This window comes from Dermacentor variabilis, chromosome 5 (assembly GCF_050947875.1).
Source record: "Dermacentor variabilis isolate Ectoservices chromosome 5, ASM5094787v1, whole genome shotgun sequence".
Taxonomy (NCBI): domain Eukaryota; kingdom Metazoa; phylum Arthropoda; class Arachnida; order Ixodida; family Ixodidae; genus Dermacentor; species Dermacentor variabilis.
The window spans coordinates 27330280-27346773 of record NC_134572.1 but is presented as its reverse complement, the minus strand read 5'-3'; positions in this window follow the sequence as shown (position 1 = coordinate 27346773).

Genomic DNA, 16494 nt, shown 5'->3' with positions numbered 1-16494 from the left:
AAAGGGAAGCAACATGGCGTAACACAACACGTGATTACGGGTTCTTGTTGACGACAGCAAATTCAGCCGTGCTAGAACTCCCCTTTATTGCTGCGGCTGGGCTGCGATTGATGTCCCGTGGATGTACTTTGCCTCTGTAGGAGTCGAACGCTTTCACCCTGTGTCGTTTGCGTTCGTTCTCTCCGGACATACGGATGCACCTACCGCCTGGGTTACCGTGACGTGAACAGACTATGCTGTACCGTCTGTGGTTGGCATTGCATTTATGAACTTGTATGCTTTCCTTTTTTTTTGTATTTTCCGGTGGAGAATTGCGCTGCACCGGGATTTGAATCACGGTCCTTTTGCACTGGAGACGGATACTCTACCGTCCCCGCAGGAGTTAAATTAAAAATTGGAGAATGGGGTTTTGCGTGACAAAACCACTTTCTGATTATGCACGCCTTAGTGGAGGACTCCGAAAATTTCGACCACCTGGGGTTCTTTAACGTGCACCAAATTCTAAGTACACGGGTGTTTTCGCATTTCGCCCCCATCGAAATGCGGCCGCCGTGGCCGGGGTCCGATCCCGCGACCTCGTGCTCAGTAGTCTAACACCATGACCACTGAGCAACCACGGCGGGTCCCGCAGGAGTTGTACGCCTCATTTAACCTACAGTGGTGCCCAATTTGATCAGTCAAGGTGGGCCAATCTGAGCTCGGTTATACCGCATGGATGGCATTCGGCTAGAGAACCTGGTATTTATGACCTGCACATGTGTGGCCACACATAATTGAGGATATATAATTTTCTTTTAGGAGGGTTTCCGTACAGTGATAAAATGAAGGAAAAGACATTAAAAAAAGAAAAAAAAGGGGGGAAAAAAGGAACATAACTTGTGATTTGAACTCGTGGTCCTTCAATGTTGCCCGGAAAGGTAGCTCAGTCGGTTGGTTCGTCAAGCCAGCGGTTACTTTCAAGCGCCATAGCTCCTGCTCCGAGCCTCATACTTATGTGGAAAGGGGCTGGTGTTGTCCGCGACAGTCGATTTTTGCTTCTGAGTGGTTGGAAGGCATAATTTCTTGGAAAAATGGCCGCCAGAGGAGCAGCGTGAACTCGAGCGGCTTTAGAGACTAGGAAAACTGCCTTAAAATATTTAGACTTGAGGCGAAGCTTCGTTAACAAACTATAACACGGCAATCAGCACTCGAATATAATTATAACCCTAATAATAACTGCAAATATTCATCTCATCTATAGGATCCAAAGCGCGCGCTGTTTCTTGCCTCTGCGTGTAGTAGCTAAGAGAGCCAGTTCAAGGGCGGAGAAGAGGGAAGGAAAAGAAAGCAAACTTGCAGCGCCGTGGTTTTAAGGCGCAACCGTGGTAGAGAAACGGAAAGGCGATATAAGCATGCGTGGCCATGATACGCACACGACAAACTGCCTTAAAATATTTAGACTTGAGGGGAAGCTTCGTTAACAAACTATAACACGGCAATCAGCACTCGAATATAATTATAACCCTAATAATAATTGTAGATATTCATCTCATCTATAGGATCTAAAGCGCGCGCTGTTTCTTGCCTCTGCGTGTAGTAGTTAAGAGAGCCAGTTTAAGGGCGGAGAAGAGGGAAGGAAAAGAAAGCAAACTTGCAGCGCCGTGGTTTTAAGGCGCAACCGTGGTAGAGAAACGGAAAGGCGATATAAGCATGCGTGGCCATGATACGCACACGACAAACTGCCTTAAAATATTTAGACTTGAGGGGAAGCTTCGTTAACAAACTATAACACGGCATTGAGCACTCGAATACGACGAGAGAAATAATTGAGACGTGGAAAATTCCCTTGAAATAAATCTGGTTTGCGAGACAAATGCTTGTATGTATTGAATCTCTTAAAAGATGAGGGGGGAAATATGCGCTCACCGAGAGGGCATCGTCAGCACGAGACCACCACCAGGCTCCTTACGGGGATGTGGAGAGGTTCGCGGCCGGAACGAAGCCTCCCCTCTCCGCCGGCCAGGCGTGGAAAACGCGCTTTCCGATCGCTCAAGGTTGCGCAGGAATAGTGTAGCTCTAGCGTCTAGGAAAAGCTTTAACAGGTGCGAGGACGGCACGCATAGCGTGGTAAGCTAGCCGCCGGAATAGCTATCTTCGAGAGCTATTCTATATTATATTATATTATATTTCGAGAGCTATGACTGATGCTTTTCTATATATATGTATTCATCTCATCTATGCGATCGCATGCGCGTGCTGTTTCTTTGTCTCTGCGTGTAGTAGTTAAGAGAGCCAGTTTAAGGGCGGCTCCGGACAGGCCGCCATTGGAATCTGAACCTGGCAACGTTTAACGTTAGAACGCTATCTAGCGAGGCGAGTCTAGCAGTGTTATTGGAGGAATTAGAGGGTAGTAAATGGGATATAATAGGGCTCAGTGAGGTTAGGAGGACAAAAGAAGCATATACAGTGCTAAAAAGCGGGCATGTACTGTGTTACCGGGGCTTAGCAGAGAGACGAGAACTAGGAGTCGGATTCCTGATTAATAAGGAAATAGCTGGTAACATACAGGAATTCTATAGCATTAACGAGAGGGTGGCAGGTCTTGTTGTGAAGCTTAATAAGAGGTACAAATTGAAGGTGGTACAAGTCTATGCCCCTACATGCAGTCATGATGACCAGGAAGTCGAAAGCTTTTATGAAGACGTGGAATCGGCGATGGGTAAAGTCAAAACAAAATACACTATACTGATGGGCGACTTCAATGCCAGGGTAGGCAAGAAGCAGGCTGGAGACAAGTCAGTGGGGGAATATGGCATAGGCTCTAGGAATAGCAGAGGAGAATTATTAGTAGAGTTTGCAGAACAGAATAATATGCGGATAATGAACACCTTTTTCCGCAAGCGGGTTAGCCGAAAGTGGACGTGGAGGAGCCCGAATGGTGAGACTAGAAATGAAATCGACTTCATACTCTGCGCGAACCCTGGCATCATACAAGATGTAGACGTGCTCGGCAAGGTACGCTGCAGTGACCATAGAATGGTAAGAACTCGAATTAGCCTAGACTTGAGGAGGGAACGGAAGAAACTGGTACACAAGAAGCCAATCAATGAGTTAGCGGTAAGAGGGAAACTAGAGGAATTCCGGATCAAGCTACAGAACAGGTACTCGGCTTTAACTCAGGAAGAGGACCTTAGTGTTGCAGCAATGCACGACAATCTCATGGCATCATAAAGGAGTGCGCAATAGAAGTCGGTGGTAACGCCGTTATACAGGAAACCAGTAAGCTATCGCAGGAGACGAAAGATCTGATCAAGAAACGCCAATGTATGAAAGCCTCTAACCCTACAGCTAGAATAGAACTGGCAGAACTTTCTAAGTTAATCAACAAGCGTAAGACAGCGGACATCAGAAACTATAATATGGATAGAATTGAACAGGCTCTCAGGAACGGAGGAAGCCTAAAAACAGTGAAGAAGAAACTAGGAATAGGCAAGAATCAGACGTGTGCGTTAAGAGACAAAGCCGGCAATATCGTTACCAATATGGATGAGATAGCTCAAGTGGCTGAGGAGTTCTATAGAGATTTATACAGTACCAGTGGTACCCACGACGATAGTGGAAGAGAGAATAGCCTAGAGGAATTCGAAATCCCACAGGTAACGCCAGACGAAGTAAAGAAAGCTTAGGAGCTATGCAAAGGGGGAAGGCGGCTGGGGAGGATCAGGTAACAGCAGATTTGTTGAAGGATGGTGGTCAGATTGTTCTAGAGAAACTGGCCACCCTGTATACGCAATGCCTCATAACCTCGAGCGTACCGGAATCTTGGAAGAACGCTAACATAATCCTAATCCATAAGAAAGGGGACGCCAAAGACTTGAAAAATTATAGACCGATCAGCTTACTGTCCGTTGCCCTACAAAGTATTTACTAAGGTAATCGCAAATAGAATCAGGAACACCTTAGACTTCTGTCAACCAAAGGACCAGGCAGGATTCCGTAAAGGCTACTCAACAATAGACCATATTCACACTGTCAATCAAGTGATAGAGAAATGTGCAGAATATAACCAACCCTTATATATAGCTTTCATTGATTACGAGAAAGCGTTCGATTCAGTCGAAACCTCAGCAGTCATGGAGGCATTACGGAATCAGGGTGTAGATGAGCCATATGTAAACATACTGGAAGATATCTATAGCGGCTCCACAGCCACCGTAGTCCTCCACAAAGAAAGTAACAAAATCCCTATAAAGAAAGGCGTCAGACAGGGAGATACGATATCTCCAATGCTATTCACAGCATGTTTACAGGAGGTATTCAGAGGCCTGGAGTGGGAAGAATTGGGGATAAAAGTTGATGGAGAATACCTTAGCAACTTGCGATTCGCTGATGATATTGCCTTGCTTAGTAACTCAGGAGACCAATTGCAATGCATGCTCACTGACCTGGAGAGGCAAAGCAGAAGGGTGGGTCTGAAAATTAATTTGCAGAAAACTAAAGTATTGTTTAACAGTCTCGGAAGAGAACAGCAGTTTACGATAGGTAGCGAAGCACTGGAAGTGGTAAGGGAATACATCTACTTAGGGCAGGTAGTGACCACGGATCCGGATCATGAGACTGAAATAACCAGAAGAATAAGAATGGGCTGGGGTGCGTTTGGCAGGCATTCTCAAATCATGAACAGCAGGTTGCCACTATCCCTCAAAAGGAAAGTGTATAACAGCTGTGTGTTACCAGTACTCACATATGGGGCAGAAACCTGGAGGCTTACGAAAAGGGTTCTGCTGAAATTGAGGACGACGCAACGAGCTATGGAAAGAAGAATGATGGGTGTAACGTTAAGGGATAAGAAAAGAGCTGATTGGGTGAGGCAACAAACACGGGTAAACGACATCTTAGTTGAAATCAAGAAAAAGAAATGGGCATGGGCAGGACATGTAATGAGGAGGGAAGATAACCGATGGTCATTAAGGGTTACGGACTGGATTCCAAGGGAAGGGAAGCGTAGCAGGGGGCGGCAGAAAGTTAGGTGGGCGGATGAAATTAAGATGTTTGCAGGGACAACATGGCCACAATTAGTACATGACCGGGGTAGTTGGAGAAGTATGGGAGAGGCCTTTGCCCTGCAGTGGGCGTAACTAGGCTGATGATGATGATGATGATGATGATGATGATGCTTTCCTTATTAGAATGGCCAACAACCGCACGTCACTTGCGCCACATGCAACTTCGATGAGATACTCGTACATATTATCTGTGTCCCAGAGACATGTTACATAGGGTATATTACATAGGGCATACATACTATATAGGGCCCAGAGACACGTACTGCGCAGAGTACTGGATCAGTTGGACAATCGTCCACTATCAGAACTCAAATCTTTAGATCGGTACTTTCACAGAACATCCACACTGAAGGCTTTACTCGCGTTATTAAGGTTCCTGCGGTCAACGGCGCTTTACTATAGACTTTCAGAACGCCGCCCCCTACTGCTCTGTAGTTTACACGGTTTGCTCGTGCTCGTCTCTATTTCTCTCTAGCTCCCCCTTCCGCTCTCTTTCTCTTTTTATCCGCCTTCATCATTCCCCCCGTGCAGGGTAGCCAACCGGAAACTGCCTCTGATTAACCTCCCTGCCTTTCTATGCATCATTTTCTCTCTTTCTTCCCTTTGTTGGGAAACTAATTAATTACGCCTTTCAGGTTGCGGGTATCGACAGGGCTTGTGATGAGAACTCGTGTTTCTCCGTAGCTCTTGAGAGAGGTGGTCTTCTCTGAAGCCTTCTTCCGGAGCCTTTGCTGGACTATCTTCGCGATGGGTCGTTAAGTCCCGTTGGTGTTCTTTTGTGGGTTTTAATTCTCGACCATCTTACGTTCTCAGGATTGCTTAACGGGGCATGTTGGCTGCCCTGAGAAGAATAGCAGGGGACCAGGTTGCCTGGAGGGTGTCGTATGTAGTGACTGGCTGACCAGGGGTGTGTGGCGGTAGGTGCGTCGTTCCACGATTATAGTAGACCTTTTGGCGTTGACGGGTCTCCTGGACCCTGCTGTGAACGGCTTTCCTTGGTACTGCCTCGGGTACTCGGCGGCTGAAGGGCACAGGTCCCCAGGCACAGAGACTAGTTTGGGCTTCCTTAAGCTATCGTTCATCTCTATACTGAGCTCTGATGCCAAGAGCAGCAGCTCCTCTTTCTTTAAAGCCGTAATCTCCATGCTTCGCGAGAGCCGACTAAAACTTCCGTTGTATTGCACGCACATCACGTGGTGATCAATCACAGCTAATTGCCCGATAGAACCCTGTCCCTATCATCTGGCAAAATGTAGTCGCTCAAGCACTCATCCAAACTCGACCTTGTGAAGGTCGTGTCTCGCGGAGCCACGTTCCCAAGTCAGCTGATCCCAGATGGTGGAACTGCCTTCTGCTGCTCTTCGTTCCAGATTCCTCGAGTCGCCCAGGACTCCGCGCCGTTACTGTGATGGTCGTATCTCCCTGAGCCATGAATAGGAGGTCTGCTGATCCCAGGTTCACAGAAATCGCTCTTCCGTCCGTAGTTTCCCTCGATCTTGCGAAGTTCGTGCCTCATGGAGCCACGTACGCAGGTCCGCCGATCCCAGATCGTGAGGACTGCCTTCTTGATCTCACCGCTGCCAAGCAGTTCTTACAGCTAGGGCGGCGTTCAGGTCACGGAATACACCAAGCCTATCGATGGAGTTGTTGAAGATGAAGGAAACGGTTTATTAGCTTAGTTACACGGCTCCAGTACGGTAGCCCACTCCATGCTGGAGGAAGGTAAACGTCTCAGTTTACATCAGGACTCTCTGTTCTCACTCTCGAAAAGTCTCTGCTTTTTGTCCCATCGTCTTCTCGACTAGGGAATCTTAAGACTGTCCTGTAGCAAATAACCATCGCCGACTCCGTTGCGATACTACGCCCATGCTATCCATAACCTGCAGTGATTCCGCCTCGAAGAAACTGGTTTGGAATCTGTGCAAGAAAGAAACCATCCGGCGACACCTGGTTCGTTCACCGTTGCCCACCCCGTTCTTCGCTAAATCGGCTAGGTGAAGTGCGGGCTGAAGGCCTTTTGTGGAACCCTGCAACAGCCGGTTTACACGCTGTCTTGACGGCTGGATAAGTGCCGAGGGATGGGTGGTGATTTGATTCGTCTAATTAATTGCGCCTGACCATTAGTTGTCGTGATTCCCTCCCGTTCACCATTTTCTCCAGTTTCCAGATAATGGTGGGGTGAGCGCTTTTAGTTGTTTTCCACGCCTCGCTGACGTCTGGTTAGGAGGTGCGGTTGCTTGACAAGTGGCAAAGGTTCAATTAACACTATTGGTGGTTTTGAGACTCAACAAGTTGCGTGATGTCCCAACCACAGGTCATCTGGGAGTCTCAAAGGCATATGACCGTGTTCGGCGTCGTTTCTTTTGGCCTGGTATTTATCGTTCCGTTTGCCGTTACGTCGTCTCCTTGAACTATTGTCAGTACCGCAAAAAACCAGTTGGCCTACCAGCTGGCCGTCTTCAGCCCTTTGAAATGCCATCTGTTCCATTCTTTCCGGTTAGTCTTAATCTCCTTGGCCCTTTTACTCCATCGCTTAATGGGACCGATTGGATAGCAGTTGCTACGGGCTACACCACCGGCTACGCGATCACGCGGGCTCTCCCTACCAGTTGTGCGACCGACGTCACTGACTTCCTCATCGACGCTGTGATACTTCCCTACGGCTCTCCCCTACAACTCCTTACCGACCGCGGTCGCTACTTTCTCTCACAGGTTGTCCAGGACATCTTGTACACGTGCGCTATGAAGCACAAGTTTACAAAGGCGCATCACCCTCCGACTAACGGCCTCACAGAGCATCTCAATGGGACTATCACAGAAATGCTCGTTATGTACGTCTCTACCGACCATCGGGACTAGGATGCCGCTCTGCCATTCGTCACGTTCGCCTACAATACGTTCCGCCATGGTTCTGCTGGTTTCTCCCCATTTTTTATCTTGTATGCACGAGACCCCATACTACCGTTAACCACGATCCTCCCAGCCATTCTCGATACGTCAGAATAAGTCCGAGATACCATATCTAGAGCTACTCAGGCATGTGAGATTGAACGCTTGCGTCTTACCACTTCCCAAGAAAAGCAACGCCGCATATATTACGCTCGTCACCGCGATGCCCACTTTAACGCTGGTGACATTGTGCTTCTTTCGAAACCAGCACGGCGAGTTGGACTTTGTGAGAAGCCGATTTCGCCCTACTCAGGTCCATACCGTGTCGTGCATCAAGTGACAGACGTGACCTGCGAGTTCCAACCTCTCAATACCTCCACACCGCGATCCTCCTCTGATATCGTTCACGTCGCTCGACTGAAACAATGTCACTCAAACCTACCAAGTGCCAGAGCAGCGTCTTCGCCGCCGGGGTTCATGCTACTAGGCGCTGCAGTAGCAAACAATGATGAGAGGACTGACGAGGACGACGATCGCCGATAGTCGTGTGCATTTTGTATGCCTGTCTTCTGCTCGTTGTATATATCTTGTAAATATATTGCCAAGTGTCTTTTCTCCCCGTAACAATTTCTAAACAACCAAGAAAAGAAAGGACTTGCAAAGTGTACCGCTGATATTTTTTTCTGCGAGAGCTGAGGGAATTGTGGAAGGCAGAATAAGCAACTACCGATTCACATATACAAGTCGGATGCATAGTTAGGGCGCTGCAGACACCTGACATTCATAACAGAAGGCGAAACATTTATCTCACGATTGTATCCATGACGAGATACAAGCAAGAAACCTCAAGCAAAATAAATTCGCTCCAGCTCGCACTTTGCTCCAGACACCTTCGTTGGTTTCAGATAGGGCAAGATATAAGCTCTGTTATAATTTTATTTTGAAAGTCTCAGAACTATAATCAACACTCTTTCCCATTCCCGATGTGCATTCAAAGCACTCTTTGCTTTTTTATTAATTACATATGTTGTGATGATATGTATTGTATATACAGGGTGTCCCAGCTTATTTTAACCAGAGTTTAAAAATATCCCCTTCAGTCACAGCCTCCACATTTGTGGACGCGACCTATTTTCGCCATTTCTTTGCAGTGGTAGCAAAGAATAGAGCAAAAACATTAGACTTAAGGTAAATTGAACATTCTGATAACCTAAATTACTTCGATTTTTACCTTTTCGTGATATGTATCCTTACAGAGTACCGTTCGGTGAAGGAACTACCGTGTTTTACGTCACGTTTGGCGTTAGGCATGTCGGCAGCAACCTCGAAATATTTTATTTTTATTTTTGAATGCTTACGGTCAATGAATTACCTGTGCATATAATTCGAGCGGATGATTTAATCTTTTTAAGAAGAAACGTAACAGGACAGACTTTACAATATTCAAAAATTATGTTACTCCGTAATTATGATGACTCATCACAAAATGCGCAAAGTGTCATTCCACCACCTTGATTTGCTTTCAGTGGAGCCTCAAGCACTCAGACATAGAATGGTCTATGTTTCACACATGTATCAACAGTCGATCATAATTCGTGACTGAAAGGGATATACACATGCACTCTGAGACGACGCTAACCGAATGCATGTTGCTGACTATTGTATGGAGTAAGCCACACTACCTTTTTTAATCAGCTTAATTGCATAACATGTACTGAATAATTAACCAACGTCGGATGCAATGAAGTTAGTCAGAAAATTCATTTAGAAAGTTGTAGAGCACTTTGCAAAATGTCCGATTAGACTGTTTCTAACTTTGTATTTGTTGACATTGGTCTTTTCCAGCTTACTGCAGATGCCCGCAAAATACAAAAAAAAAACACGTGACATGTCCGCTTGCGCGCTGTGATTTCAACGCTCCCAAACGCTCCGTGTACAAACGAACATAGCAGTTATCCAGGTGTGCTGCCGCTGCGCCTGCTTATCGCCATCATGAACCGCCGCGAGGGAAGTACATCGGTGGCGTAAATTGCACAACCAATGTCTGCGTCACTGGCCCTGTCGCCTTTTAAGCGACCGCGCACACTGACAGATGCTGTGTATGTTTGTAGGAAAAATGTTCGGGAGAGCTGCAATTACGACGCGCAAGCGGGCTTGTCACGTGGTATTTTTTGTATTTAGCGGGCTTCTGCAGTAAGCGGGAAAACCACTTAACCATATTATATAGTAAGTTAGAAACTGTTTAATCGCATGTTATGCAAAACGCTCTACAACTTTCTAATGCGAATATTTTGCCTAAGTTCGTTGCTTCAGAAATTGTTTAATTAATATTGACTAATTATGTAATTAAGCAAAATTAAAAAGTAGTGTGACTTACTCCAAGCAATAGTCAGCAACATGCATTTGATCGCGTCACCTTAAAGTGTATCGGCATATTTTTAAACTCTGCCTAAAATTAGCTGGGACATCCTGTAGAACTACCTGCATATAAGCGAGGTATTTCAAAAAATAACCATGCCCTTCCCCCTATTTTTTTCGCCGCATTGAACTAAAACGCGACCGTGATTGGAGTGCCGTAGTACGTCAGTAAGCAATTTTGCATTCCACACATTCTGCAGCGAGTCACGGGAGCAGATTGAACCGCTTATCTAGTTACTGCTATTGCTTGTGAAAACTGCTCCCTTGTATGTATAATTAGAGGTATTTATAGTTTTTACTCGTGTAAACTGGCATGCTGAAGGCACCTAGTTGTTGAAGTGAACATTCAATCACCGCGGAGGGATAGGAGTAAGCCCAAGGGTGCCCGCGGCAGTCACAAAATCGGGAAATAACTGTTTTGTTAACTGAGGATAGGTTGTCAGGAAATGCGTTGGCAAGTAGAACTAGAGAGGTTTCTTGACTGTCGTAGAATATCATGGTCTTATGATTAAATTCCGTTTAAGTAGTGGTATCTAAATGCACTTTAAAAACTAGGGTAGCTTAATTTAATCAGAAACCGGGCAATGCAGTGTCCCTTAGAGCCGACAGTTACATTTGCAATGCTATAAACTTATGAATATCCAATTAAAGGACAGAAAACCACTTAGTATGTGCTGTAGGTGCATTTGTTATGTACCTTTTAACAATCCTGCTCATTAAAGCCTTCGGAAAAGCGTTGCGCTAGGTCTTCCTCAACGCACACACATCAAAATACATTTTATTTATGAATATTATTGTGCAACTAGCGCCTTCCTCTGGTTTTTTTTCAGCTAAATAACATGAGAATAAATTTCGACCCCTATACTTTTGCGAATGCGCACTGCGTGAAAACCAGCTTGGCACTGTTCAAAGTGATGCATTCCACATGTCACTTTCGAAAATCCAAGAAGCCGAGGCCATCACGCACATTTCTCGCACAACCGGACCTACAAGTACCCGCAGTCATCCCTACATTATACTTCTCACTTGCTGTTCACTATGCCTTATTCAATAAACTGTTTTCAAAAAACATCGGAATTCAGAAGTAAAGGAAGTAGCGCAGGCTTTGAGATGATGCTCTTAAAAGCCCTTTCCAAGGCCACGTGCCATTCTTTGAATTTGAATCATTACAGCGCTATCCAAAACTATGGATCACCACCACATGAATGACTCTTACTGTTTTCTTTTAGCTGTGTTTTTATTATAGAAAAGGCTAAGGGAAGTTGGGGGCGCTAGAGCGATACATCTCTGTGCTTTCAGAAAAAAAAACACAGAGACGATCCATCTTCTCTGCTCACGGCTAAAAGCTTTTCAGGCCCTGCATTCTTGCTCGAAGAGCCTTAAAGTTGCGCGAAGAATAGGTGCATGAGCAAACGCGTCTGATGGATCATCATTCTTGTCAGCCACTCTGACGTTCTAGGTAACACGGGCTACTGTGTCATTCATTATGCCTGACTTTTGCAAGCTTTGCTCTGCTCGTATAGTTTCGGAGGTACAGCATACAAACCCTCTAAGTGACGTAAGAAAGAACTGAGGAAAAGGTTCTCGATAATTGCATTTCTATGACCCACACACATGCCGTTCCCGTAGCTATGTAATGCCCTCTTAGCAGTCGCCACAATGGTGGTCGAAATTTTTTGGTGATTACTTGAAGTACGTGTGCTAGTTTCGAGATTTCCAATTTTAGACAACCCGCTAAGGCGGGATTGAGATTCTATGGTGAAATTCCTCGGCGCCGCGATGAATTTCCAGAGTGAGCGTGCATATTATTTAGATATACTTTCGTGGCTCCACTATTCTCCCTGCCCTTTATGCTGCGACCGCACTCTTGTGAAACCATTTTGATACGGCTTGACTCCCACGACCTTAATTCTGAGTTTCTTGTTTCTTTTCACGGTAATGTGAATTTAGTTAACTCTAAATTCTAGGACATGTCTTTAGATAACATTTCCGAAGTAAAGCAATGTTTTGTATTTCACAGCCCAGGGTATCAGCAAGATAACCTACTCGCAGTAGCTAAAGGTACGTTGTAACCAGGAAATCGCCAAATATATTCTGTACCCCGACGAACTGAATTAAGCAGTTCAGATTAAATATTCCGTTCCTGCCCCCCTGAAAGTGATAATTAAGTATATACGGTGAGGCAAGGAAAGTATTGGTGGCTGCGACAGTACCTTGTAAAATTCGTGTGCTCGATTTATGTGCAAGTCCCAGTTCTTCTCCCCAGCTATAATTGATGACGCGAAAATAACTTGTTGATTCCTTTCATAGATGCACTTTTCGTGTTACAAATCTGCGCTTTTATTGCAATTTTAGTCGCAAACATATTAATTGCAGTTCAGTTTTTATTTTCAATTCATGGATTTGAAACATGAAAATGTGGCTGCTGTTGCCACCAGGTCTCACATCTTTTGTTCCTAAATAATTTTTGCATATATCACTTTAGGAATTTTTCCAATTAGGCCATTTCTGTATTTGACATGTTTGCGGCCCCGTCAGCCCCAGTAAATTTATTTGGAATCAAATGATTTACCTGCCTACCAAAATTCACTAAGTAAGTGCTCCTTTACAGAACTGCTATAGTTAAAAATACCGGATTTGCCTTTGCACTTACTGACAAAGCTGTGCATACGATCAAGTGCTGCCGTATGTGGAATATCTTGAATGCGTCACTTTGAATGGCTTTCGTAGAATCATGCATCAACTCGTGTTCTTCACAAATTTCGGCCACGAAAACACTTTCTTGATTGCCGGTTTTTGCAGATGTTTACTTTCATTGAGTCTAAAATCAGCCTTACGTGAAATGGAAAAGAACAGGCGTAACTAGGTTTTGGGAAACGTCAAAAATTATGACGATTTTGATCATAATTATGCAATAAAATATATCCAATACCAGTGCACAGTGCCTGTTTAGTATATTTAATGTATTTGACCGAAGACAACTTCACATCAAAAGAATAAACTATTTCTAGTCATGCACTGGTAATTCACTGCTTAAAGGCTTTACAGCGGAGGGCGCTAGCTGAAGCCATGTGTTGAAGGAACCTAAATAATTCTCGCTATGGCAGTTTTCTTGTTATTTGGCGCAGTCCGTCGTCACAAAACGCTCCTTTCATCCAGCTCCTGGATGCGGGTGAATTGATCGCGTTAGTGTACCTGTCAACAGCAAATATACGACGCCTTCATTTTCTATAGTCTCTTTTTTTCAATGGTTGTTTCTGGACATGGCGCTGCCCTGTTGTACACAATCACCCAGTGGGGCAAAAAAACGTCGCCGAAGAAGCAGTAGCAGTGTTACATAACAAACCAAGCATGTCAGTTCATGCCGTGCTACCCTTTAACCTGACACCGCCGTGGCAGTTTAATAAGAAAGAAAAAGGGGGGGGGGGGAGATAATAAGTGAGAAAAGAAGAAAGATGTAAACTTGCCGAAATCATTTTCGCTTTAGCTTTAACACCCTTGCTCGACACACTCGAGGAGACTCGGAACCACTTTGAACATAGAAAGAATTGTTGCAAGAACTCGGAAATATTTCAACAAAGCATCAAAGTAGAGTTCCTTCGAAATGGTAGTCCAGCTGCACGAAAGCGCTCTGACTATAAGCTCGAAGGAATAAAGGCGCGCTACTGCTGAGCTGCCGGGTAAAACTCCCGTCTAAGAGCTTCGCTAGAGAAACGAAATTGCTCGAAGCGCTAACGGCATTTTTATTTCGGACTCATTTCCTCACAAAAGTAAGCTTTCGTATCTCCTGCCTTTTCTTACAACAGCTGCGGCATCATGGAACATACAAAAAAAATATCTGCTTAAAGGTTGTTGCGTCGCCCAAAATGGAAGCGAGAGTTGCGAAATGGTTCGACCAGCTTTCCAAGCTTTCCGTTTTCAAGTTATCTTGAATTTTGTACTTTATTTCTCCTTCTATATTTTGAGCGAAAAAATCATTTTCTTGCCAGTACTGGCCCAGTCAAGCAATTGCAATGGGAAAACCAGTGCCTTCCTGTATAGTAACCGTGCCTTGTCCTTTTCGCGAAATAAAAGGGTTGGGTAGCGGGAGGCGGGGAACGTTGTAAAGAGGCGCATTTAACACGATAAAATGATTTTCGCTTCCTTCTTGAGAAACAGTGCTCCTTCCGGCGTCTGGTTCAGCTAACATTAAACACCTATGGGTGAAGAAGAAACCTTCAAGTACATTTGTTATTACTACTGCTTGCGTGCACTAGGCGCGCCTGTGTATTTAAATTACTGTGTTTTTTTTTAGACGTCAGTGCTCCATTTTCCCCTATGCTTTTTCTGTCAGCGGCCTCATTTGGAGAATAAGCAACCACCGAAAACATCCTCGTAAACACAAAGCAGAAGTGCTGTTAGGAAGACTCACGCGTGGCTGTATATTGCACGATGTTGAAGCACGAACGGGCTGGACGACATCACTTTGCAGAAAGCTGAATGACGATTCACATAACACCATATGCCGTGACTGTGATTATGCCTGCAGTACCTGTAGGCTATCTGCTACATTGTCACTGCTTAATTTCATGTATTACTGTGGGCCCGCCATGCTAGCTTAGTGGATTCGGCCTTACGCTGCTAAGCACGATATCGCGGCCGCCGCGGCCGGGATTTGATCCCGGCCATTCGTCGACTCAGCTCGTACTTGCCTTTCCCTGTGTTTAGCCTATAGTTTGTGCTTTTCTTTCCCTGTTGGCCCACCCTAAATTTCAAGTTTGCCCACCCCCAAATTTAGGTTGTCCCCCCCCCCCCAACCCTAAATTTCAAGTTGGCCCAACCCCGTATCAGCCCCTAAGTTAGGTTGGCCCACTCCCAAATTCAAGTTGACCCACACCAGCCCGATGTACTCTCTATGGAACTCTATGCATTCCCATGGGAAAGCGGTCGTGGTTCTTGCATTGCAGGCACGATTTCGCTCGACTTTTCTACCGAAATTGCCGGGGTACTCTCCAAAGAATGCTATGCACTAAACGGGTCGATCCTAAAAAAATTTATGGGGTTTTACGTGGCAAAACCACTTTCTGATTATGAGGCGCGCCGTAGTGGTGGACTCCGGAAATTTGGGCCACCTGGGGATCTTTAACGTGCACCTAAATCTAGGTACACGGGTTTTTACGCATTTTGCCCCCATCGCATTTTGCCATGGCCGGGATTCGATCCCGCGACCTCGTGCTCAGCAGCGCAACACCATAGCCACTGAGCAACCACAGCGAGTAGGCTCGATGCTAGGTAAATTGCATTTGGGAATTGTAATACATTACACACATGCCCCGAGTGCGCTGGATGACGCAGTCGGTGAAACAGAAGAAGAAAATAAACACAACTTTAACAGCACTGGCTGAAGTTGCACTTATCCGCGAAACACCACGGAGAAGGATTAGACTTTTCTTAACGTTGCACCTCCCTCCGCCGTTTAAAATGCACCTGGCTGTTTGCGGGCAATTTTTGTTTTCTTTACACGGCTCCTGTGTCTGCAGGTAATCGAGTCAGCAGATTAACGAGATAGCGTTCCATTTCACTGCGCGTTCTATTCTTAATTTGCTGACAACCACTCTGCTCCATTGCCAATTAAAAAGTTCAGCTTTGAAAGACGTGTAAACCTATCAGTGCACTAGTCGTAGTTAGCTATCGAGAGAAAATGTATCCACAAGTATAGGAGGGCAATGTTCGCGCTTTTACTTGAGCTATTTTCAAAGCGGCGCGATTCACATTTCTATGTCTAACACTCTAAGGATTCGTAGCCGTCGGCTACGAATCATTTTTAAGGACTGTTTTAGGGACGGCTTAAAGACAGTCCTAAGCAGTTTTTAAGGATAACAGACCTGCCCAAGCGGTAATAAAGGCTGTAGCCTGAAGTGGTATTTGTTGTACTTCACTTGACACAGTGCTGTGATAGTTTGCGATGATATAGTCACAGTCTAAAAAAATAAACGTAATAATGTCATGATACGTTAATATCAAGCCAAATCAGCTCAAATAAAATCTTTATTTACTTTGCCGGGACGCGAGGGGACGTAGACAAAAGCATTTACACAGGCTTGACAAGGAGTCCTTGTCCACAAGAATAGTATAAACACAAACTGGCTCTTTGATGCTCATT